At 43.5% G+C, this 24,381-nt stretch overlaps 1 protein-coding gene and 2 long non-coding RNA genes across 7 annotated transcripts in view; 1 reads left to right on the top strand and 2 right to left on the bottom strand.

The window, feature by feature from the left end:
• CHST3 (carbohydrate sulfotransferase 3) overlaps positions 1-24,381 on the top strand; it is a 44,724-nt gene that overhangs the window by 5,994 nt on the left and 14,349 nt on the right. The window contains exons 1-2 of one of the 5 annotated variants that reach the window (XM_081913164.1): positions 1,733-2,033; positions 2,184-2,332. The exons of 2 other annotated variants lie outside the window; for them this stretch is intronic. The gene's annotated coding sequence lies outside the window, so the exon portion shown is untranslated. Of the gene's footprint in view, positions 1-1,732; positions 2,034-2,183; positions 2,333-20,860; positions 20,921-24,381 lie in introns of those variants that run through there. 2 more of the 5 variants (XM_081913163.1, XM_081913162.1) reach the window with 2 other exon arrangements.
• Positions 1-24,381, bottom strand: part of LOC309370648 — a 63,298-nt gene that overhangs the window by 2,789 nt on the left and 36,128 nt on the right. The window lies entirely within an intron of this gene.
• Positions 551-23,242, bottom strand: LOC309370951. The gene is made up of 2 exons (XR_014168757.1): positions 22,711-23,242; positions 551-971 (listed from the first exon to the last, which is right to left on the bottom strand). It is a non-coding gene; the product is annotated as an uncharacterized lncRNA (long non-coding RNA).

Raw genomic sequence — 24,381 nt, forward strand, 5'->3', positions numbered from 1 at the left:
TTGATATAAGAGTATCCTACGTTGGAAAGATTTGAAGAAAGCCTTGTGTCTGAGCTTCTCCTGCGTACCAGGATTATTGTGAAGACAACAGTGAAACGCTCTACCATTTAGAAATGATACTAGTAATAACAAGTACCTATTCTCCGGTAAGTTGGGACACAGGTGGCGCTGTGGGTTAAAGCCTCAGCGCCTAGGACTTGCTGATCGAAAGGTCGGCGGTTCGAATCCCTGCTGCGGGGTGCGCTCCCGTTGCTCGGTCCCAGCGCCTGCCAACCTAGCAGTTTGAAAGCACCTCCGGGTGCAAGTAGATAAATAGGGACCGCTTACCAGCGGGAAGGTAAACGGCGTTTCCGTGTGCAGCTCTGGCTCGCCAGAGCAGCGATGTCACACTGGCCATGTGACCCGGAAGTGTCTCCGGACAGCGCTGGCCCCTGGCCTCTTAAGTGAGATGGGCGCACAACCCCAGAGTCTGTCAAGACTGGCCCGTACGGGCAGGGGTACCTTTACCTTTACTTATTCTCCGGTAAAAAAAGAAGGAAAATAATTTGGATGGCTGTTCCATGTATATATTAATCCGCAAGTGAAATTCAAAGGCGACTTTGTGTTTTTGTTTTTGAAAAGGGACATGATGTTGTCACCTAGACAATTAGCTACTGTCCAGAATGTGCCAGACCCTGGAAAAGGGGACTTGCTCAGAAATATCTTGCAATTACCTCACCCTTCAGGCCAACCTTCTACCTTTAGGTGTGGAAAGTTCTCCTTTCATCCTCCACAAAATCACTCAGTGGCGAAAAAAATGAGCCTGGGCATCATTCTGGATCTGAATGTTCCTGGGAGTCTTCTGCTTCAGGGCTGGCAGAGGCAGGTTCACGTAAATTTCATCCATGGTATTTCTCTTCCAGCTTGGATCTCAGCCACTGTGATTGGAAGCTGTGACTTCTGTTGACACAGTTGATCGCTGCAGCCAAATTCTGGGATGGAGAGACAGACACATGGGTATATTCTTCAGAGAGAGCATGTGAGGACTTCTGTGGAAAATTTCCTGTTAGTATTCAGAAGCATTATCCACATAAGTCCCTCATTCAAACTGGAGAATAGGGTGTTGTGTGTATGTAAACTGCAGTGTTTCATCCTACCTTAGAGTCCCGGGGGTGGGCGGCGGGCAGGGAAACGATTGGGTAAGCCCTTGCTCCCTCATGGTATTAGTGCTCAGTGCCTTTCCCAACTACTAATTGGGGAGATTTATGGTTCCCAAAGTGGATGTTGAAAAAACAATTATTTTTCCTGGTAACTTTTACAAACCCGACTTGATGCTTGGACTGGAAATGGAGCAAGGTTTCCTGGAAATGTTCACCCCCAGATGCTGGGATATTCAGCCATTCACCAGGAATATGACAATGGATTGATTTACATGAAGGAATTCTTTCTTAGCACTTCATTGCCTCCCAAGAGCTGCCTTGGGGTGGTGGTGGGGAAACTGAGCACACTAGCTGCTTTAAGGTGGTAAAACAGAAGCAAACGCAGATTCCAAATTAGCTTGAAGGAACAGGCGTCCCATTCAGTGGCTTCTCTGGGCTCTCGGTTGTAAGGGAGGGTGGGAAAAAATCAAGTCAAAAGGGGCATGTTTCACTCCCCACCTCCCCTTTCCCATAACAGCCGAGTAGCAATCTGTGGGCACATATTTTACAGTATAGGGAGAGAAGGAATTTGTTTTATAAAAATAATCTCAAAAAAAAAAAAAAGGAACACAGTGTTTGAAACCAGAATATCCCAACCTGGAAAAACAGTTTGTTGAGACGCAGATGTAGGTTTGTGGTTTTGAACATGCCCTAAAGGCACAGCAGGGAAGAGTGTGAACAGAGCAAGCCAACATTGTATTTTGCTGTAGGAGGAAGCAGAGGAGCAGCGGCCAGATGCACCTCTGTTGTCTTTAACGGCAGGAATTCTAAGGCCAAAGCCTCCTGCTCTTGGGCGAACTCATGGCTTAGCAGTAAGTTTCCCAGCCATTCCTGGTGGTCTGCAGACCATGGCATGTAAGACATCATGTTTTTCACTTAACACCACCTCCAGCCTGAGGTCTGCTGTGTAATCTCTAAGGGTGCCATTTAGGTATACATAGCATGAGTGATGAGCCCACAGGGAAAATGCACTTAGTTCTTGTCCCCCCCCCCCTCTCTAAACAGATAACCTTCCTCAGAGAATCAAGCTGGAAGCAACCACTTCTTTTTCCAGGAGAAGCCCAATTATGCAGAGCGCTGATTGGCTGGCCTTTGTGATAGGCCCAAAGCCACACTCTCCTGCCTCTTCAGTCTGCTCTGTGTAACGCTGACCAGTTAGTCCTTGTGGCAAGTCACAGAGTCATTCTCCCCTCCTGCCAAGCTGTATCTCAAGTTCTTTTTTTAAACGTATCTGTGTTTTTTAAAAACGGTTCTGAATGAAATTTAATTGTATGAATGTTACAGTGTGTTTTTTTGCGGGGGGGGGGGGGATGTGGCAGGGGATTGTAAAACCAAAACAAGTGGTGGTAGGAAGGAGAAGAGAAAATCATTGCTAACTAGGTATTAGTGTGAATAGAGGAGGAGTAAAGCTGGCAAAAAGCAGAGTTTAAAGTTGGGTCAGAATGATTAAGAAAAAACACACTGCACCATTCGCAAATGGCAAGATGGGGGTTAGTTTCATGGGGAAAACCCTCATTGAGCATGGACTACTCCATGCATGTAGAATTACTCTTGTGAGAGTTTTTCTAGGGGGAAAATGCCCCCCTCAACATTAGGTACAATGTTTTTTTGTCAGATGTGCCATTCTGAGCAGAGGTGTGTAATGATGTGGTGATGTTCTCCAGTGGGTTGTGAGAGAAAAATAAGAAAGGAGTCTTCCACCTCCAGTGGATTTTGACAAGGAAGTTAAAGAGATGGTCTCTGAGGAAAATAAACAAGCACGACCCTGAAGATGACCTTCCTTGAACTTCAGAGAGATAGCGAAAAGAAAATGTCAGAGCAGAGTTATCGATTTTACAGTTGTAGGATATCTGTGTGGCTTTTTCTTCCCAATTCTTTCAATTTCTCAGTAGCACGGGTGAAGAGATTACTGTTTCATCTCTCCCTCTTTCTGATTAGTGCCAGTCCTGGAGTACTACGCTTACAAGGGTTCTTTGTGGGAAAGTGGTGGCACAAGAATAGAATGTGAGGTCACTGCTTTTTCAAGGAAAGGATGTTGCATTATATGTATTGCATTGGGGTAGGATATCAGCCCTACTGAGTGACGCTACCTGCATCCCGGCTGATCTAGGGTAACATACTCTTGGCTCTAGGCAGCCATTGCACAATCAAGATTCAAATCTACGTGCTGCCTCTTTCTGTCTCCCTACTCATCACTTGTAGATATTATCCCAAGTCCAAGTACACAGATGACTCACCAGGAGTCCACATATGAATAGATTTCTTTCCAAGGCGATTTTGTTTTGGTTTTTGTGAAAGGGAACATCTTCTCTTTCCAGACTCATTCTGGTAGAAATGGGTTGAAGAGGGAGGCATAGAATGTCCACATTATTTATGCATGTGGGTTTTTTTTCAAAATTTTATTTGCAAGGATCGTTTTGAGGCAAGCAGTAGTTCATTTTCATTTTAAGAAGCTTTGGCATTAAGCCTCTCCTTTACTGTCCCTTCAGGGTTATGATGACTTTTCCTTCAGACAGCTGTTGCAGGAAAGAAGAGCTTAACTTAGGCAAGGAAACACTAATCTCTCTCTTCTTTTTTGCTTTTTAATTATATTTTCTTTCTGTGCCTCTGTGTGGTCTAGTTGATCCTTAATGCCACCCTGCCAAGTCCACCAGAGATTTCAGTTGAAATGGGCTTGTAACATTAACAGTAAAATCCTGTGCACATCTACTTAAAAGTCAGTTATGTTGAGTTTGGATTGAGGCCGCAGTCCTATGCGCTCTTCCTTGGAACTGAACCCCATTGAAAACTCTGGAAGTTTCTTCTGAGTGAACGCACATAGGATTGCACTGTCAGCCTGCTTGCATCCTCTTCATTGCTGTATTCCATTGGGCTTGCAGAATGATTGCAGATGCACAAAGGAAAAACAAACAAAAGCTGCATTGGCTTCTTGGCAGAGAAAAATGGACAAAAGGGCTTTAAATTGTGTAATTACAGCTTTCTCTAAACATATAAAAAGTACGAATAATATACACAAGAATGAAAGCAAGGTTCCAGGCATGAACTGCTTCACTGCTGTGGGCTGAGTTAGATCCTGACTGAAAGATGAGTAGGATGAAAAGGTAATAGACTGGCTTTGGGAAATTGCAGACCTTTCACCAGAGCCAAAACCTAACAGATGCTGCATTCACCCAAGAACAGCAGTAAGAAGAACCTTCTCTCAGTGCCTAGTTAAGGACCCTTGTGGAATTTCCAACCATTGGACTAGCCATCACTCTCTGTTTGCATGTTTGAAAAACTGGAAGTGGGAAGTTGAGATAGGCTACAGATTTCAAACATACTCATCGCTTGGTGAACATCTTTCTAGTCTTTATGACGTCTTGGGTGTCTGCAAGCATGCACATCTGACCACCACTGAACATGAACATCATTAGCATGAACAGTAGGTGGTTCTGTCAAAAGTTAAGAGAAGAAAGTAACAGACTGTTTTGGGACATGTAGTGCTTCTCGGATGAGAAAGACCACTCTGCCAAATTCCCCATGCCCCTAGGAATAGCAACAGGGAAAGGGCTTTCTAAATGCAGAGTTAAGGGTTTTTGTAATAGCCCCAGAATACCCTTTATCTACACATTTGAAAATTCCTGTATCAGAAAGGCAAGTTAGGCCATGCTGCATATTTCACCACTCCCACCATTGACTGGGCGTCTAATACATTTGCAGTACCTTAGAAAATTCCTACACAGTTCAGTATAAAAGAATAAAAGCCAGAAATATATGTGCAGTGGTATGAGACTATAAAGCAAACAGATTACAACTAAATATCACATAAGCAGAGAATTGCTATGCAGCCAACAGTACATTTTTCCTTTTATGACCGTACGTCTAGTTTGATGTTTTCTCACCAGTTTTCTGATGCAGCCCAATTGTATGCATGTTTGCTTAGGAATAAGTCCCACTAATCACAGTGGGGCTTTCTTCCAGGTAGGCGTGCATATGATTGCAGCCTTAGGCTGGACTCCACAGCCTACTCTAACCAGATGTGCATAGGCTTCTACTGGTAATGATTCATAAGCAGGTGTTCCTGACATAATGTGTTAGATCTCCCTTTTTGGTCAGTTCACATGAGCATTTTCTGATGCTGCTCTGAACCCCTGATTGCAGCAGTTTGGAGTGCATGTGTTGGAAAATCCAAATTTTGTACCTAGGCAGCCCAGTTCTATGTCAAGAGAAACTGAATCCTGCAATAATACATTAATTTGCTTATTTTGTGTACACATTTGCTTATTTTGCACAATTTTGCTTCCTTTAGTTATAGGATGTGATGAAGAAATATTCAGGGCTGAATGCCAGTTGGGGGTGGGGGGTCACCACTCCCCCCCCCCGCCTTTTTGACATCTGCTTCCTCAGTTTCCCCATGCAGAGTGAGTTCTGTCTCCAGGCAAGCAAGCATTCTGAGCATCCTTCAGTATGGTATCAGCACGGATGGCAAGCCAGAGAACAGTGCCCAGTCTACCACTGAATCTTTGTTGAATTTGGGGATAGGGTGCTGCTGCTAGAGACAGTGCTGTCAACACAACCTGTGGTGGCTTCAAGGGCTGATAATGTGAAACGTCTTATGGCTTCGTGATGACGCCATGCTTTCTGCTTTCATGTTCGTTGACTGCCATACAAAAATACTGTTTGTGTAAAGTTGTTGTATAACTTTGCTTTATGGATATCCTAAAAAAAACAACCCCACAAACATTTTGAAGCAACGAGCATTTTCATGTGGTGAAACTGCAATAGTTGCTTACTGTATTCCACCATGTGTAATGTGGTTTACTCCCAGGTAGCTGTGCATGGGATCATAGCCCAGCATAACTTCTATTTCGTTGCATCCCTAATGTGATAATGGTTTGTAAAGTTATCCCTCTTGGTTTAAGCGAAAGGAGCATTCTGAGCATTTGAAACCACTTTAGCTGCTGATACACACACTCTCATTGGGTATGTACAGGGTGAGTCCTTTCAAAGAGGCCCTGTGGATACAGAGTACACATGTTCCACGGGGCCTGTTTTAAAAGACTCACCCTGTAGCTTGCTGCCTTGGCTGTCATCATGAAAGATACTTCTTTAGGGAGAGAGCTGTACTGGTTTGGTTAGCAATGCTTTTGCATGGGTATGCTTTTGTCACCAAAAGAATACTAGGTAAGGTTGGGCAGCAGCTAAGGACATATGAGACCAGGGCCACATATTTGGGCAGGGCAGGACAATGATAATTGAGAACTTGGAAGAGGCTGTCTAGGTTTCTCTTTCTTTCTGCAAAGAGAAGTGTCTGTACTGGAACTCAGCCTGTGCTAGTTTCACACACCACATGCTCCATGCCCAAGGCAACCTTGACAGTCCCCTCAGGCTGGAGCAGCAGTTTCCTTTGTGCCTAGACAGGCAAACCATGCCCTTCATCTTATTCCTTGCCTGTAGCCCCACTGCAGGTAATTGATCATATGCAGCCAACAATGATATAAATAGCCCAGCCAGTTGCTCTGTTAATTAGACGTCTACTGTCTTGGTTGTTTTTACTTTTTTGTGGCTTTCTCAAAGTTCTTCTAATGAATAGTGAATTATTTAATGTGGGGCTTTCCACACTGTCTCCAAGGACAGCTGCAGTGTCTGGAGAGTGAGTGGATCACGTCAGAGGAAATGGGGGGAAATCCTGACCCAGATGCTGATGCTTCCTGGTCTCTCTGTCTGCAGGAAGGGCTGTAGCCTGGAGGCTCACATCACGCTCATTCCTATAGGGAGGGGAAAGGTGGTGGGAGCCTTCCCCAGATGCTTATGCTTCCTGGTCTGTCTGCAGCTCAGTGGTTGAACCTTCTGCTTTGCACTCAGAAGGTTCCAGGTTCAATTCCCAGCTAGGGCCGGGTGAGACCCCTCTCTGAAATCCTGAGAGCTACTGCACATCAGTGCAGACAATGCTGAACCAAAAATCTGCTAATGCAGCTTTCTACGTTCCTCTATTTTGTGCCCTCCTTGCCAAAATTATGCCTGTTTTGAAAGGCTGCATCTGGACCGCTGTGCACAGTTACACTTTGCCTCTAGTTCACTGCCTCCCCAGCTGTCTTCGGGCGAGGTTGGGCCGGATTGAACGGCACTGTGCTGTCCTTGCTGCTGCAGCGGCATTCTAGACAACATAACATAAGCTACCCCACCCCCAGTAGTGCTGTCTGCCATACTGTGAGTGGCTGAGAAAGGACAGCATTCATGTTCAGTATAGAGAAGTGCTTTTGATAGGCAGGAGATCATCCCTCTCTATCCAAAGGCTAAGCCAGGTCACCCCCTGTTTAAATGTGGGGCAAATTTGGCTTCTCCCCAAGTGGAAAGTCTCCTCTCCCTGTTTGATACCAGGTCTGATCCTATTACTTGCAGCTAATTAATACACAAGCTGCATGGAGCCTGTCATCGCGGGCAAATTCCAGGGAGCAAGAACAGTTTGTTGGAGCGGAGCAGTCATAGCTGTGCATTATTTTCCACTGTGTTTTCATCTTTCTCTGCTTTCAGACATAAAAAAGAGGTGGATGGTGGAGAAAAGGAGTGTGAATGAGTTAAATAATTCTACGACCATGGTTTTTCTCACTTCACAGAGTTATTTTGCTGAACTCTGAGTCATTTTGGGAAAATGTGACTTCATGCTTCCATAGATTTTCCTTAGTCACCTGCCTAATGAAAGGTACTTCCTTTCTTGTAGGGTGGCCCCTAGATACAGGCACAGATAAATGGGCTAATGTTTGCAGTCATCCTTAGCAGCTGGTTGGCTGACTCATCCTCCCTCTTTTAAACCTTGCTTTATTTTTTAAAAAATCAACTCTACACCCTTCATTTTCTTATCCCTCCAGAAGAAAGTATTCCAGGCACATGTATTCCCCACAGAGAAGGCAAGATATGCTAATTTATAATTATCCTCATTAGGTGGGATGGTGAGAGCACACAGCTGCAAGAAAGAGGAAATTAGTCTCAATAGGCTATAATTGTCTTGCAAATGAAAAGTTCTGAGCCCAGAGTACTGGGAAATGGCACCAAGTGTAAGCTTCCAGTCTAGGCACACTCAAGATGAGAGAAGACCATGCTAGGCCACTGGCATTATTCACCACTGGCATTAGTTGTGACAGCTGTGGGTGCCAGGAGCAGGTCAGCAGTAACTCACACGGCTTCAGTGAGGTTAACTCATTATTCAGAGAAACAAGACAGCTCCAGAGGCCATGCCTAGAGAGCACAGCAACTCTTGCCAGTAGAACTCACTTCTCTGAGGCAGTTGAGAGGACTGAAGTTCCCCACCTAACCACAGCTCCTTAAATCTCCTCCCCAGGGTCCTTCCCAAGCAAGCTGAGGCACTGTCTCTGTGCCTGTCTGTGCTCCACCCTTTTCATACCTCTTCTGGTTCTGGGAGACCAGGGGTGAGGGGAGCTGGTTGCAGCACGAGAGGGAGACCACTTGGCTTCCTCACCTGCCTGACTCAGCTCTGCCTCTTGCTTCCCCTCCTCTTCTGCCTCCGCTGCTGCTGCTGGGCTGCTCTCTGCCACAGACACTTCCTGCTCACTAAACCCTGTTATCTCTTCGGTTTCTGAAACCTCCTCCCAGTCTGCTCCATCTTCTCTCTCTGGCTCTGAGTCTTCTTCCCTTGGGGCTTCTCCAGCTGGTACCTTCCACCACTCCTCTGCATCTAGCCAGTCCATGACATCTTGCTCCTCTTTGTATATTTTAAGAGCAGGACGGATAATACTATGCGAAAACCAAGACTGCCCCTGCGAAACAGCATCATCTTAAGTTTTCCCCTTGTACTCTGTGATGGAAAGGAATGGGTAGCTGTGTTGTTATGTTATTCATCTTCTTGCCCCAGCCCGATGAATTTTGAGTCATGTAAAGAAGTTTCAGTCTGCATTAGTGCATTTGTTACACCGACCAACTTCTTCTTGGGAGAAAATATGCTGCATTTCACTTGCCCTCCAACCAAACATCTCAAATCTCAGTGAACATTAGCTGTGTCAGAAAGCTGAGCGTCAGCTGGGAGCAGCTTATCCGAAGAGGGAAGTGTTAAAAGGTGCACAGAGACCCTCTCTGTTTCAGCTAACAATAGGCCATTTATTACTTTTAATTCTGCCTCCCTTACCCAGACAGCAAGCATGTAAATGAGGAGTTTTGATCCAGCACTAAAGAAGGTAACTGAGATAGAGAAAGAGAGAGAGAGAGCATGTTAGGCATTACATTCTTTAATAAAGATTATTGCAGAGGGAGACTGATAAGGGGAAGCTTTTAAAAATAGATTTAATTTAAGGTAAACTTTCTACTGCTGTACCTAGTTCCTACTTTTTATTTTAAGTTCAAATATACAAATACGGAAGTTCAGCTGGAAAAAATCTCAGGCACCTGGTCTAGGTGCCTAGAATTTTTGTTCAGGTACCAAATTATTTGAAATATCTTTTCCTGGCTCTGTTTACCAGCGGTGAACATCTGCTTCCTTCAAGTGATTGATTCTTTCCAAGGGACTGGATCATGTTATGTTCCTCACGTGATTTTTTTAAAAAAAATAATAACAACTACTTCCATTTTTCAGAATGTCAGAATCTCAAATCTGGCAAAACGTGGAGACTTGTAGAAGCATTTAACACAGCAATTATGGCTATACATGTCCATTTTCTCACCACAGTAGTTTTCATGTCAGCCGATTTCACGGTCAGCAGCTACAGCTGCTCTCCAACTACAGGCCTTCCAGGAGCTGTGAAGGAGCTCTACTCATTGAGTAGCTACATCCCTGGATAGACCAGGGTGTACCTAAGTTGCTTTACTGTCTCATTCAACTTCATCTCTTTCAACTGTGATTGGAAACATCCTTGAGCATGAAGTTGTCCTGCTTAGCCACTTGTTCTATATGCTGGAGGAGCAGAACTTATTCTCTCAAATACCTCACACCTGCTCTTTTTGGACTGAAACATCAGAATTTGTCAGTGTATGACTTTGGTATGAGATTCTATAGTGCATCTTTTCCACTTGTTCCCTCATTAAATTTTCGCAGCTGACTTAGCTGTTGGCTTTATTTTCAGAGTACCTGCACTGTTTTTGATGTGTCAACTTTTCTGGAATAGGTGTTGATAATTATATAGCGGTGGGCAGTAATTATATTGTTTCCACACACTACTTCCCTGTTCCCAACAGTCTTTACAGGGCAGAGAGAAAGGAATAAAGATATTTTTGTAACGATCTATTTATAAACATATATTTATTGGGGCACAGAAGCAAGCACACAGACAAGCAGTGCTAGATTCAAGGCTGTATCAGTGCAATCTTCACAGTTCTCTCTGCAGAAACTTGTTAGCACCTCTGCTAAACTGTTACTCCCCACCTGGCAGCCCCCCAAAACCCTGTTTTTCAGCATTGCACACACCTTTAACTCAAACTGGGCACATTAGTTCTCATCTACACTGCAGAATCAGATATATGGTTCAAGGAGACTGGACAAAGGGTAGGCTAATGGAGTCTTGGTGCCCTGTCAGCTACCAGGCTGTGCCTTTTAAAGGGAGGCCTTGTAGCAAACAGGAGTTTTGTCAACTTTATGTGAAAGAATGTCATGCCTCGCTCCAGCCATACGAAGCATTTTGGTAGATAAATTCTTCATTACTCATGTTGGAATTTGGCCAACACACTGAGGACCCCTTTGCCTTGAGGAAGATATTTCAAATGTCACAAGATTTCAAATGCACATGTGTGTATATGACCTCAGCTTGACATCTAATTGGGGGAAAAGCACGGCTGGACTGATACATGATACTTTCTGAAGCATAGTCACATATAAAAATCAAGATCTGTAAAAGCTGCATGCAGATACGCCAGAAATGTGAATTGACTATGCAAGGCTTACATAGTTCCATATCACAGTTGCTTTTCTTCTTCTTCTTCTTCTTCTACTACTACTACTACTACTACTATGTCTTGCATGGGGGTTATATTTCTGGAATGGCACATATAGGCAAAGATACATACCACCCCCCTGGAATTGCCCTTCACAATCATCCTTACCTTCCAGGTAAGGCAGAGAGCTTGCTTACCAGGCTCTGGGATGGTCTCCTGAGATCTCATGGGGCTGGCTGAGTTCTCACAAGATATTGTGGGAACTCAGGTGGCCCTGCCAGATCTCGCGAGACCATCCCAAAGCCTGGTAAGTAAGGCAGGGAGCTTAAAAGCTCTTTCCATGCCAGGAAAACTTGGCCCAAAAGAAGATTTGAAGATCTTCACCTTGCACACAGTTAATTTGTGGGATTTTGACTGACCGGCTTTCAATTGCATAAGGTTGAAATAATGCCAGATAATTGCGTGCAAGATGCAATTTATACCGTACACTATGTCAAAGAGAGCATAGCTTGGGAAGAATGGAAAGAAAAGGATTTTTCATCACAATACTGTACTTGATTTTTTGGAAGACATTTGCTTAGGGTTGCCATATGTTTTGAATTTCCCGTAGCTGGTATTTGACCTTTGTAAACATGACAGCCAATTTCCTTTAAAAAAAAAGCCTATTTCCTAAAAACTCTCCTTTTTTGAGATTTTGCATAAAAATATATATCATAGAAATGCATTCTGGTTTTCAGACAGCCCAGACTACTAAGCTCCCCTGGATTTTATGTGGTTGTGACATATCCAGGTTTAAACACACAATTCTGTTGCTGTCATGTCTAGTTTAACCTTATGGTCTTCTCAGAGGCTTTGGTAAAGTTTCTGCATTCAGAAACCAACAGTTCAAAAAGAAATGGAACTGAAAAGCATGTTTGAAGCTATGTAAAGGGATTTGCATATTTTATTTCACCCCTCCACCCCAGTTCCTCAAATATATTGACATGTTCACATTTTGGCAGTTACAGACCCTGGACACGACATGGAAAGCTTTGCTGTCTGGGTGGAAACTGATTAATGGAAGCCGTAAGCTCAGGAAACCGAAAGAGCAGCCGTCACACAATCGCACATTCCATCAGAATAGTTAAGTGAACGTCAGCTAGCAGAGACTTTTAAAATGCATAAATGGATGCAGGGCTCTTTTCAATACCCATCGCTGCGAAGATAATCTAAGCAGGGTTTTCGAAACCAAGTACCAGTCTTGCTCTGAGCTCCTGATCATTTATGCTTTTCAATAGGCTGCTTTATGCACCGGGAGGCAGAGAAGTTAACTGAAACTGCTCTGTTGGGAATTACTGAGTTCTAAGAATCCAAGTGAAGAAATAGCTTCTTGTAGACGCTTTACTTGTAACACTATTAAGTGAATGTTTCTTTAAGCAGCGCAAATATTACCCATATTTGTATATCTACTGTGAGCAGGAGGGGCATCCGTTTACTGCATTTAAAAACCCTAAAACCCTGCAAATGGAGTCATTTTCAGATACTGGGTATGCTCATTCAGTACTGGGGGTGCAGCACTGCAGCAACAGGCTGTGCCCTAAATCTACACGCATTCATTGTAACATCTGAAAGAGAGAGGGCTGCCTCAGGAATTGGGAAAAGCCTTTACAGGTGGTTCAAGGAAGGTGTGTTGCCTGGCGGTGTGTCTGTGAAGTGGGAGAGTGGCATTGTGCCAACAAATAATAATAATATCAACAACAACAACTTTATTACAGTCATACCTCAAGTTACAGATGCTCCAGGTTGCGTTTTTTCGGGTTGTGGACCACCGAAACCTGGAAGTACCAGAACGGGTTACTTCCAGGTTTCAGCAGTCACGCATGCGCAGAAGCGCTAAATCGTGCTTTGCGCATGCACAGATGCGCCAAATCACAACCGTGCGTGCACAGACGCGCCGCTGCGGGTTGCGAACGTGCATCCTGCACGGATCACGTTCACAACCTGAGCGTCCACTGTATTTATATCCCGCCCATCTGACTGGGTTTCCCCAGCCACTCTGGGCGGCTCCCAACAGAGGGCTAAAAACAGACTAAAACTTCAAACATTAAAAACTTCCCTAAACAAGGCTGCCTTCAGATGTCTTCTAAAAGTCAGATAGTTGCTTATTTCCTTGACGTTTGGTGGGAGGGCGTTCCACAGGGCGGGTGCCACTACCGAGAAGGCGCCAGACCTAGAGTCATACAACGGATGTCAGAAGAGAGCCTATGCACACAAAACAGTATCAGTCAGGAACAGTTTTCCACTATGATATCACTCCCCCCCCCCCAACCGAACCTGTGTAGAGAGCTGGATGGGGTTTGCAAAGGAAAAAAGCCTCCACGGGGGGGCCCTGTTACAAATAATGCATATAGAGTGGCAGGTGTGGGGAGAGCTTGGCTCTGTGACGTCACCCCTTCCATGTGCATTCGTTGTCCGGAAAAGGTGAGCCAAATCCTGCAAGGGAGCCAGAGCTTAATGTTCTTTCCCCCACTCCCTAGCACCTTCTGTTTTCTACTAGAGTGAAAGCTCCAAATGTATGTTTTTGGGTAAAGGGGCACTTCCAAAATCCAGAATGGCATAAAAATAGTAGATCATTAAATAAATATGCAGCAAAGGTATTCTGTTAATAGGAAGGTGGAGGATTCCAGTCTGATGTGATGAACTGAAACTTGCTGTTCAGCTTTGAGCAGCCAACGGCACCAAAGGAAGACAGCCAATCCCTATGGGGTCACTTGGTATTTAATAGTCCGTACCAAAAACATAAACTCCGAACCTGCTAATAGATCTACAGGGGTTAGTGGTTCGAAGAATATTATCCACAATATCCCCCCAATGTTATGGTGATATGTTTTGCATGTTGCTGTTCACATCCTTGGCTTATTGGTGACTTTGAACTATGGGTGAGATTGACACATTCAAACACAATGCGATCCAAATAGCGCTTCAGTTTTTGGGGGAAGGGAGTGGCTTTGGCAAGTCTCTTTTGCTCATTAAAGAGCTGTGAGGGGCCTCTGATATTAGCATCACGAAGTGTGAGTCAAATGAACTGACTCCCAGTTGGCCATTTCCATATTCATTCCTGTGATTCCTGATTTTCCGGCATCTTCTGGTTCTCCTGGAGCAAATTCCTAGGCTCCCTGCCATAGCGCCGCGGAAACAGTCTGCTTAGGAAGAAACAACTCCTTTACCCAGATGAACACAAGATGCTGAAACCGGCCTTCCTGATTTCCTTCCTTCATCACACGATGTCTTGAAATACTTTCTCTGGCACCTCTTTCATCTGAAAAGCGAAGCAGAGTCCTGGCCTGTTTCAACTATGTGGTAGATTACCACTTAGCCTAAGGCCAGCACTGTCACTTATTCTTGTGCCCAAGTGTATGAACTGCACAAAGTGATTCTTGCCATGTTAAAGCTCTAGGATAGGAGGTTCATCTTGTAGCCTAATATAGTGAATGCTTCTGTCCAAGTGAAGCATGCTACTAGATTTCAGGTGAAAATAGCTTCTGCCCCAAGGGATGAGGCCCATGCAAGCATAGAGGGCAAAAGCCAGAGTAGTTCCTTGACCCACCTGAGCTTAGTACTGTCACCCTCCTTTTATACAACCCAATGTTTGAGTGGAAATCTTATTTTAAAGGACATTAATCACTAATTTAGCTGCAGTCACTGGGAAGCTGTAAAAAGGCCCAACCTTCAAACAGGAATTGTTTAAATGAAAGATACAAGGAGCCTGCTAAAAAGTGATCCAATGAGACCAGCTGATGTTATTAATGCATTTTATTTGGGGGAAAATAATCATAAATCAGGTCAGGGTGGTGGGGAACAGGCTGACAACACAGTAAACACTGGACTTCAGTGACATTATCTGGATTCGCCATAAAAAGTGAGCAGAGGATGGCAATTCCAGAGACAATCACTACTGTCTCTTGAGCCATTACTATTACCAACTACTTCATCCCTGATCTCTAATTCATTGTTTTAGACCAATGTATGGTTCACACATGCCTGTTCATCAATAAAAATTATACACGTAGGTAAACATTTTATCAAAATTAAAATATATTTATACAGTGGTACCTTGGGTTACGAACTTAATTCGTTCCGGAGGTCCGTTCTTAACCTGAAACCGTTCTTAACCTGAGGTACCACTTTAGCTAATGGGGCCTCCTGCTGCCACCGCTGCACGATTTCCGTTCTCATCCTGGGGTAAAGTTCTCAACCTGAAGTACCACTGTATTGCACAAAACATTAACATGTAGCTTTGCTTTTAACAAATGCTGTATTTACTCAAATCTAATGCACACCTTTTTTGGCCAAATTACATTGCAAAAATTAAGATTTACATTCGTCAGCAAATAGCTTTTTTGGTTTCAAGGTTCTGAAAATTGAGGTGCACATTAGATTTGATGACACATTAGACTTGAGTAAATACAGTATTTCTCAATGTTCATCATAATATAGTTGTACCTCGGAAGTCTAACAGAATTTGTTCTGGAAGTCCGTTCAACTTCTGAAACATTCGACTTCCAAAGTTCAGCTTATGATTGGCAACCCTGCAGCCAATCAGAAGCCGCGGAAGCCCTGTCAGATGTTCAGCTTCCAAAAGAACGTTCGAAAACTGGAACACTCACTTCCGGTTTTCGATCATTCGGGAGCCAGAACATTCGACTCCCAAGGCGTTTGGAAGCCGAGGTACAACTGTACAAACGTTTCCTCTGTCCCTTTGAAATCAAACTTCTGTAATATATGCAAAATCTGTTTCCCAACTCCTTTATGCTTCAAATGGTCTATTTCCTAAGTTAGATTGGTTCCAGGCAAAATTCCTTCGGTCCCTACTTCAGGTTACAAATTGTGTTCCTAATTCAATTCTATTTCTGGAAACAGGTGAATGTCGGCTTTTCACCAAAGTGTGATGGGCTGCTTTGAAATATTGGCTAAAGATTTCAGTATTTGGCCTGGGGAAGGGATTACTTGTACATTTAACCAACAAGGAGTCTATCAGCTTCTGGTCGAAAATTATGGTCTGAAAAGCCTCCTAGGTTGGACTTTCACCATCCTTTTTATATCATCTGGGTTATGATACTGCCCTTAAATCCCTGAGGCAGAGGTTATAGGACATTTCATACAGCGATCTTCGATCTCGATCTTAGGTAACCTGTGGACCATTTGCAACTGGGATTCAATATAGACATGATTTTCAGTTATCTTCATATCTTATGAATCTTTCAGTACCTAACTATTGTTGACCGTTTACCAAAGCCAGATTAAATGTATTTTCATCTGAAGTACTAAATGGCAGACTGGCCAGAATACCCTATCAGTATAGGCTCTGTTTATGTTCTCAGGATGTGGACTGTATGAAGCATATCTTACTACACCGTTGCCAGTATAAACAAGCCAGGGATAAATTAATCAAACCCTTATTGGTAAACTTACTGGCGAAATCTGAAACCTTCTATCTCAAGTATCTTCTTGACGATAAGACAAAGGATAATACCCTGGCCGTGGCTAAGTTTGTCTCAGAGGTAATAAGATCTAGAAACCAACATGCTCTGGATAAAACTTAGTGACTGCCTTATAATCTTTACCCTGTATTTCTGCTGTATCTTGCTTTCGAAACTGTTTCTTGTAGGTCTTTGGACCTTAATAAAGAATGTGTGTGTGTGTGTGTGTGTGTGTGTGTGTGTGTGTGTGTGTGTAATATATTGGATTGCGGTAGAGATGGAATTTTTTGAAAATTCAAGAAATCCACATGGATTTCTTTAATTCCTGTTTTGACCCTTCGCCTTGACAAGAAATAAGGATTTCCCCAATTTTGCTAAAGACGTGAACAATTCTTGTATATTATATGCATACACAGTTTCATTCCAAATTTCCTAAATTATCCAGAACATACTTATAGCGGTGTTTATAGCTATAAAATAGGTATACAGTATAGGAATATTCTTATGAAATTGTGTTAACAGAAATATAGTACAACATGGCTCTTGACTCTTTTATACATATAGCTGCATATATTTGTACATATAATCCCCTTCCCCCCTTCCCACAAAACCCCCCCAGCAGTGTCTGAGCAGCTTGGACATATGGGTGCTTGTTAACCAAAGGCAATATCATGTTAGCAAAACTCAATCTTAAGTGAGGTGTAAACAGCACCTCTTTCTTCAGTAGCTAGTTTAAGCATGCTTTTTATAACAAAACTAAACAAAACCATGTATTTTGGGCATAAATGGGGGAAGATGACTTCAGGGAAAAGAGGTGTGTGGGTTTTTTTGGTTTTTGTTTGGCAAATTTGGCATTTGATTATACGTTTGTATAACAAATAGCCGGTAGTTTGCCATATGCAGCAGCCTCTCCACCTCCCTTGTTCCCCTGCCAGGGAGAGTTACAAGGGTAGAAAACCCTTGAATTTAAGTTTTGTTCACTGTAGTGTAAACGTTATTTCCTCTTTGTGACATTTAGTAGCGGGTGGCCCATTAAATTCATTCGAGAAGAGAAGATCTACTGACTTCAGTAAAGGAAGAGGGTAGCACAAGCCTTCTAAAAACAGCAAATTCCCATTTTATGCATGTCTTGAAAAGACTGTGCTGTTTAGAATACGGAATCTCTACTGCCCTGAAAAATGGTAATAGCCACAATAGTCCATGGCAGCTGTTGCCATCAGAAAGAAAGACTTTAAGGCAGACAGTAGTTTTATGAGAGCTGAAAGTGGTTTGAGAGAGGTTTTGTTTCTCATGGAAATGAGTACAGTGCTACCTCAGGTTACATATGCTTCAGGTTACATACACTTCAGGTTAAAGACTCCACTAACCCAGAAATAGTGCTTCAGGTTAAGAACTTTGCTTTAGGATGAGAACAAAAATTGGGCTCCGGCGGCGCGGCAGCAGTGGGAGGCCCCATTCGCTAAAGTGGTGCTTCAGGTTAAGAACAGTTTCAGGTTAAGTACGGACCTCCGGAACGAATTAAATACTTAACCTGAGGTACCACTGTACAAACATATTTCTTGCCTCTGGTCAAATAGGTGGGGCAGGTTTTTGAGGCAGTGTGTGAACCTCTGAAATCTTGAAGCAAATAAGTAGGACCATACTGTTACCAACAGGAAAGATGACAGAATCAAAAACAAGTAACCTTTAACTCCTCCTGTGCGGCAAAAGATAAGCCAGCAGCCATTTCTCCAGGCTGTTCCCTGCTTGGTCCTGTTGTCAACGCTCCCTTCCCCTGTTTGCTATGTTAGCACACCTGGATTCGTGATCAGGTTGGGGAGGGTGTGGACCCCAGGACCAGGAAGAGAGCAAGCAAGAGAAGCTGATGGTTCCTTAGAAGGTTATTTGTAGTTTAGCTTTGTCAACAATAGCAGCTATGCCTCACTCAGACTTTCTTCAGCCCTTTCTCCTCCTTTCAAAAAAGAAAATCAGCAGCAGCAGCAGTGTCCTCAAACTGAAAGGCCTCCTGTCATCGCAGGTGCCCAAGCAACGTGACCATCTGTTCTGAGCATCGCCACTAGTGCTGCTGTAATAGCTGCATGGCATACATAGCCTTTGATGAAGCCGTGCCACGTAAATCTGCTGCACTCCGAACAACTCTGAAACAGAATATACCAAATGACTCCATGACTTTGTAGGCCGGTACTGTTATTGCTCTTCTCCCAAATTACTATTTGTGCAGTACAATTGCCACCTCTGTTTAACGAAATGTTAGAGGGCCATTTAAAAACTAGCAGGCCCACTAAAGTGGTAAGTTTGCCAGTGTTTCGTGCAAACAGCTCCCCTTGTGCCATTCAAGTAGTACAATCCTCTATGTGAGGACTATGCCATATCGAAAGAGAGGCAAGAAGTGATGGTAGGAAGAGATCGTAAGAGATGATCACGGCATCTTTTATTCTGGGGTGGAAACCCATGACTAAGTGCAATGAAGTAATTCATTCTCTATTTCTAATCATGCTGCCATCATAAAACCCCCATTAGTTCAAGCACACAAGCAGTAGAGGAAGTCAAGCACAGCCCAAATGCTTATTTCTGTTTCCCAGCAACTGTGTCACACGATGGAGTGGCTGATATGTGAAACAACAACAAAATCCTTGTTTTTAGAGGATGCTCCACAAGTTACAGGAGGCCTTTAAGAAACATGCCTATCTGTGTGTGTCCTGAAGAGGTGCTTTCCTTCCATGAGTTTTCAAAATGCTTATTAATTTACCATGTATTGATTTTTTTAAAAAATGTCCTGTCTGATAAACATGGGGAATACAGAAGTGTTGCACAGGTCCACAACTCTCATTTGTTTTACCCAGCAACCCTGTAAGCTAAGTTAAAGAAAGAAGTTGCAAAAGGGGAAAGTACACATGGTTCAGGTCCCATAGGGTATCCACTAATAATGCTTTTTTAAAAAAAATCAAAATATTTTTGATAAACGAAATATGGCAACCCTAATTGACCTGATTCAGGAATGAAGAACCTGCAGCTCTCCAGATGTTGCTGGACTGCAACTCCTATTGTCCCTGCCAATTGGACATGCTCTCAGGAGCTGGTGGGAATTGGAATCCAACATCTGCAGGGCTACAGGTTCCCAGCCCTCGCCAAATTGGAGCTAATCCGATTAAATATATATTTGTGTCCATCTTCCTTGTCCTGCAACATCTTCTTACTCTGTATTATTTGTTTGCATCAATGGGCTGTTTCCTCTTCCAAGAAAGGATGTAGGAAGCTTAAGTACAATACTAAAATATACTTTGTTTTGTTTGGACTTTCAGTCTGAGGTTAAGAATCTTGTCTGATGCAACGTCTGGCAGGATTCCTCTGGCTCATGTTCCCACGATGTAAAGAGTAAGAATCAGACAGTAAAGAAGCAATAATCCATAATTGGCTGTACCACTTCAGAGCAATCATTTGAGTGTATGCCGATGATGAAATTATGTTCTGAATGTAATACACCTATTGGCTTTTATTGGTGCAGTGAGGGGATTCCTAAAGCAGATATTAAACATGGAATTTAGAAATGTGGTTGAGCAGAAGTAAAGTTACTGAAGAACAACTTCCCCAACGATGCTTCTTCACAACGAAAGTGCTTTCCATTCTCCACAACAGAAGCCTTTGAGCTCTTGAGTAGTTTTGCTCCTTTAACTGTATTTGGAAATGCCACCGCCATCTGACATAGGACAACTGCAGATGTCAAGTGAGCAGAGGTTTGAGTGTTTTTGCATCTTGTGTAAAGCATGCAGACTTCTTCCCCTGGAAGTGCACCTCCAGGCTTTGAATAAGACATGGCGAGAGGGAGCATGAATCACACATATTCTCCCACTTCGTTTCATGTAACCAGGTGTGCTGAGTGAGCGCACCCAATAATGGCCAAGCCAGATGATTTAAAAACTTGTCCAGCCTTGTTGCACTATTTATGTTTAGCTTTAAAAGTTCACAAGCAACAGTTTAGGATTCTGATGCCAGGACACAGTTTTAGAATTCTGAAATGAGATTAGAAAAAGAGTGCAGCCTGTGTATTACAGGGGAAGGTAGCTGACTGGGTACCTTTTTTTTTGTATTGTTTTGTTATGAAATAAAGAGGGTTTTTTGGAGGGGAGTGGGGAGTCCCTGGGATATTGTTTGAGGTGACCTTACTGTTAGGTAGTGGGTGAACATATCAGACGACACAGCAATTCTTCAACAGCTCTAGTTTATTCACAGGCCAGAACAGAACTGAACTGAAGGGTTCAGCCAGCCTGCTTATATAGAGCTCCACTACAACACAACTGTAACAACTTTCTGTAACTATCCAATCACTGAACGTCACCTTCGATCCCTTATTTACATATGTGGACCTGAGTGAAAACTATCTACAGTATCCCCCTGCTGGCCCAGAGTGAGAACATCAGTACATAACAGGTAGGATGAGGTTCAAAGAGAGCAAGTCGTTCGTTTTAGTGCCATAGAGGTGCCATTTGGATTCCCATGCACAAGAATTCCTTGGGCTGTATCATCTGGACCAGGGGTTTTCAAACTCATTACCCCCATGGCCCACTGGAGACTGGGGGCAGAGCTTGGCATAATCAGCTGGCAATTACTGATATCAGTTTTTATCTAAGCTGCCTTGGAAATTGCCAGATTCTTTGCCACATCACTTTCCTAGCTTTCCTCAAGCTATAAATACAAACATTAGCTCCGGAGGTTTTGTGACTGCCACCCCACCCCCATTTTAGGCAGAATTTGCTATCCCAGAGGGTTGAGCCTCAACATACAGAAGGCTTGTTCTTTTATATTTTCTCCTTCCCGCCCTGGTGTGCATCCCAAAGTATTTTTATCCGTTTCCTGTAATTTCTTCTCCCATTTGCCTTTCACACTCAATTTGTGCCTTTCTCGCTCTCTCTTTCTCCCCCACCCCTGTCCTGAACCCCCACTAATTTCTTTCCTCCTTGGCCCTTTTGCATCTGTTTCTTCTTCCTTTAACAGCTTCCCTCTCTTATCCCCTTCCTCTTTCTTCCCACTTGGCTTGCTTGTTTCTAATAAATATCAAAATTCTATCTGTTAATATTATTTTTGCTTCTTATTCCATTTCTAATTTCCTTCAACGCCTTCTTGGGCCCTTTCCCCTCAGAGGAAGCTTCCTCCCTCCTCATCCCCAAAGCCCTTCTGTCTCCTGGCCATCTTTACTCAACATGCAAGAAGTTGCTGGTTCAGCTGAAAGGCTTATGAAGTGAAGAGGGACAGAGCAGGCTGTTGCACTAAGGCTTGCTTGAAAGTGGACCCACTAGTGAGTCCTGTCCCACTGTTTGACAGACATTGTTCTAGAGGAGGGTTTCCCAAACTTGGGTCTCCAACTGTTTTTGGACTACAATTCCCATCTTCCCTGGCCACTACTCCTGCTAACTAGGGATGATGGGAGTTGTAGTCCAAAAAAACAGCTGGAGACCCGTTTGGGAAACCTTGTTTGAGAGGGTGGATTTTGCACAGCCCAGAAATCAAATAATTAAAGTACCAGCATGGTGCAAATAGAACCAATCTTTTTAATAACCTAAAAATAAGTAAATCTGTCATCAGCATTTTGCTTTTCTTTGCGCTATATACTATTTAAATATTACACTCCAATGGCCTGCAACACAATGAAAAGGCTGCTCCTGGTTGCCTGCCCCATGATGTTTCCCACCCTGCGGAGATGAAAGCGATTCTGAAGAGCATCCTTAAGCAAAGTCTCAAATGAAAACTGCAGACCATATTGCTTTGTGAGCCACCGTAGGCTTTTAACAGTCCTTAGAAAAGCTCATAAACAGAAATATGACTTTTAAGAGGAAGCCTGTGGTGAGACAGAGGTCAACGAGCCTGCTTACTATAAAAGTCTGGCTCAGAGCAACAGTTCTGAACTGAAAGGGCACCTACAGACGGAGGAGTAAGGACGGCTTCAAACGATCCGGATTTCTTAAAGCTTTGTGATGAGCAAACTCTTCATCCGCCTCCCAGTGCAAGCACCAAGCTAAAGTTGCTTTTTGGAGGTAGCTAGCACAAGAAAAAGTTAGTGATCTGTAACAGACCTAGGTTTGGAATTCATCCTCAATTAGAAGTATTCTGGCAAGACTATAGATATATATATTTTGTATATATATATATATTTGCTGGTTTGTTTTGACTTTATTCTTTAACCCTTCTCTACAGGCCCCAAGTTAAATTAATATTCAGCTTACCATGAGCTGCCAGCTGCCTCACCTGGATTTTGCCCTCATTTCAGCCTCATGACCCTGGTTCTTGACTGTCCATATGGAAGACAATTGTTTTCCATGTTAATTTACCCATGGGCGTCTCGTTCATTATTCCTTATTGTATCGTATCCTCATCCAGCCCATACTGACACTCAACTTCATACTTCACATAGCAGCAGCATTGTTTTTCAGCTACATTTGTGTTACCCACAGCAAATGCATAAAATGTGAATGGTGGTCTTAAACACATGGCAGGGAGTCTGAGTGGTTGTGTCCAGCGCATGTTCACATGCACCTGCCTGTTGCATTTTATGATGTTGTTTTAGAGAATATTGATGTGACAGCAGAGAAGCCGTGACAAATGTGACCGCTGTGTGAAGCAGCTGTGAGGACATGCATAGACTTTATACTGGGTATTCTGAAAGACAGGCAACTCCGATTTTGTACGTGTGACCTGCACTGTTTTCAGATCCGGCCACTTTTATTTAACCACCATAAAGGCGCTGTTCTTTGGGGACTGGATGCTGGTAAATTATGCCTTTATGGTGGATGGGGTTATGTATATCTGTAGTATTTCTATGTTTTCGTTAATTCTGCATTGATTTTTATTGACTTCCTTTAATTTTGATTCTGTTAGGCTGCCTTGGGTCCCTTTTTATGGGAGAAAGGCAGGGTAGAAGTCTTCTCATAAATAAATTAAATACATTTCTGTCAGGGAACTGTCATCGGAAAGAGAGTTGGTGCAGAGGCTCCAGCAGACTCGGAGAGATTCTGCAGCGGAGGAGGGAACCAGCAGGGGGAGAGCAGAAGCTCCGGCAAAAGGGGAGTCGGAGGAGGGAGGGCTCTGGGATACTTCTAGTGAGAATAGTGCAGAGGTAACAAGACCCCCGTTGGCAACTCCCACCCTTCGCCGGAAGCTGTCACGTAGAGAGTTACGAAGGCGCATGTCCGTGAAACAACTTTTATGTTGGCGTAAATTTCGTAGACGCCCACTGTCAGATTCTACCAGCGACTAACGGAGTCATGCCTTGGGAGGCTCCGTTAGTGCCTCGGTTTGGCTGAACTGCCAAACACCAGAGGGATCAAGCTTTTACGCACAAGCAGCTCATTATCCCATCACAATTTCCTTACACTGGCTGGGGTTTGTTGGCGACAGAAATCTGCTCACCAGTTGTCCCTCGGAAACCAGAATTAACAGCAGGTTCATTGTTGTCTCTGGGTATTTTGATACCGGTCTTAAAAAACACTGAGGCTGCAAAACCACATTGATTGCAGTTCCATAGAAAGGTGGTATACAAATTAAAAAATGGAATGGGACTAGAGCCCTCTACTTGTTTACCTGGGAGTTAGTCCCACTGAACTCAGTCGAAATTGCTTCTGAATAGAAAGGTGTGGACGATTGCATTGTTAGAAGGAGAACATTGTGTGGGTGGGTGCGTATTTAGAAGTAGAAAATTTTATCCACATTTTTCCAGGGTAAGAAGCAGACAGCTGGGAGTTAAAAGCAACACAGAGCACACAGTTCTGAGTCTTAAATGAGAAACATAAGCCTTCAGACTCGGTTACTTGGCAAATTACTATTTTTATGGCAATAACATATCTGAGCCAATAGTGCAGGTTGGAAGCGCAACACTCAGCCCTGTGTCTTACAAGAGA

The sequence above is a fragment of the Podarcis melisellensis genome (genome assembly GCF_964234715.1).
Source record: "Podarcis melisellensis genome assembly, chromosome: 5".
NCBI classification, from domain to species: Eukaryota; Metazoa; Chordata; class Lepidosauria; order Squamata; family Lacertidae; genus Podarcis; species Podarcis melisellensis.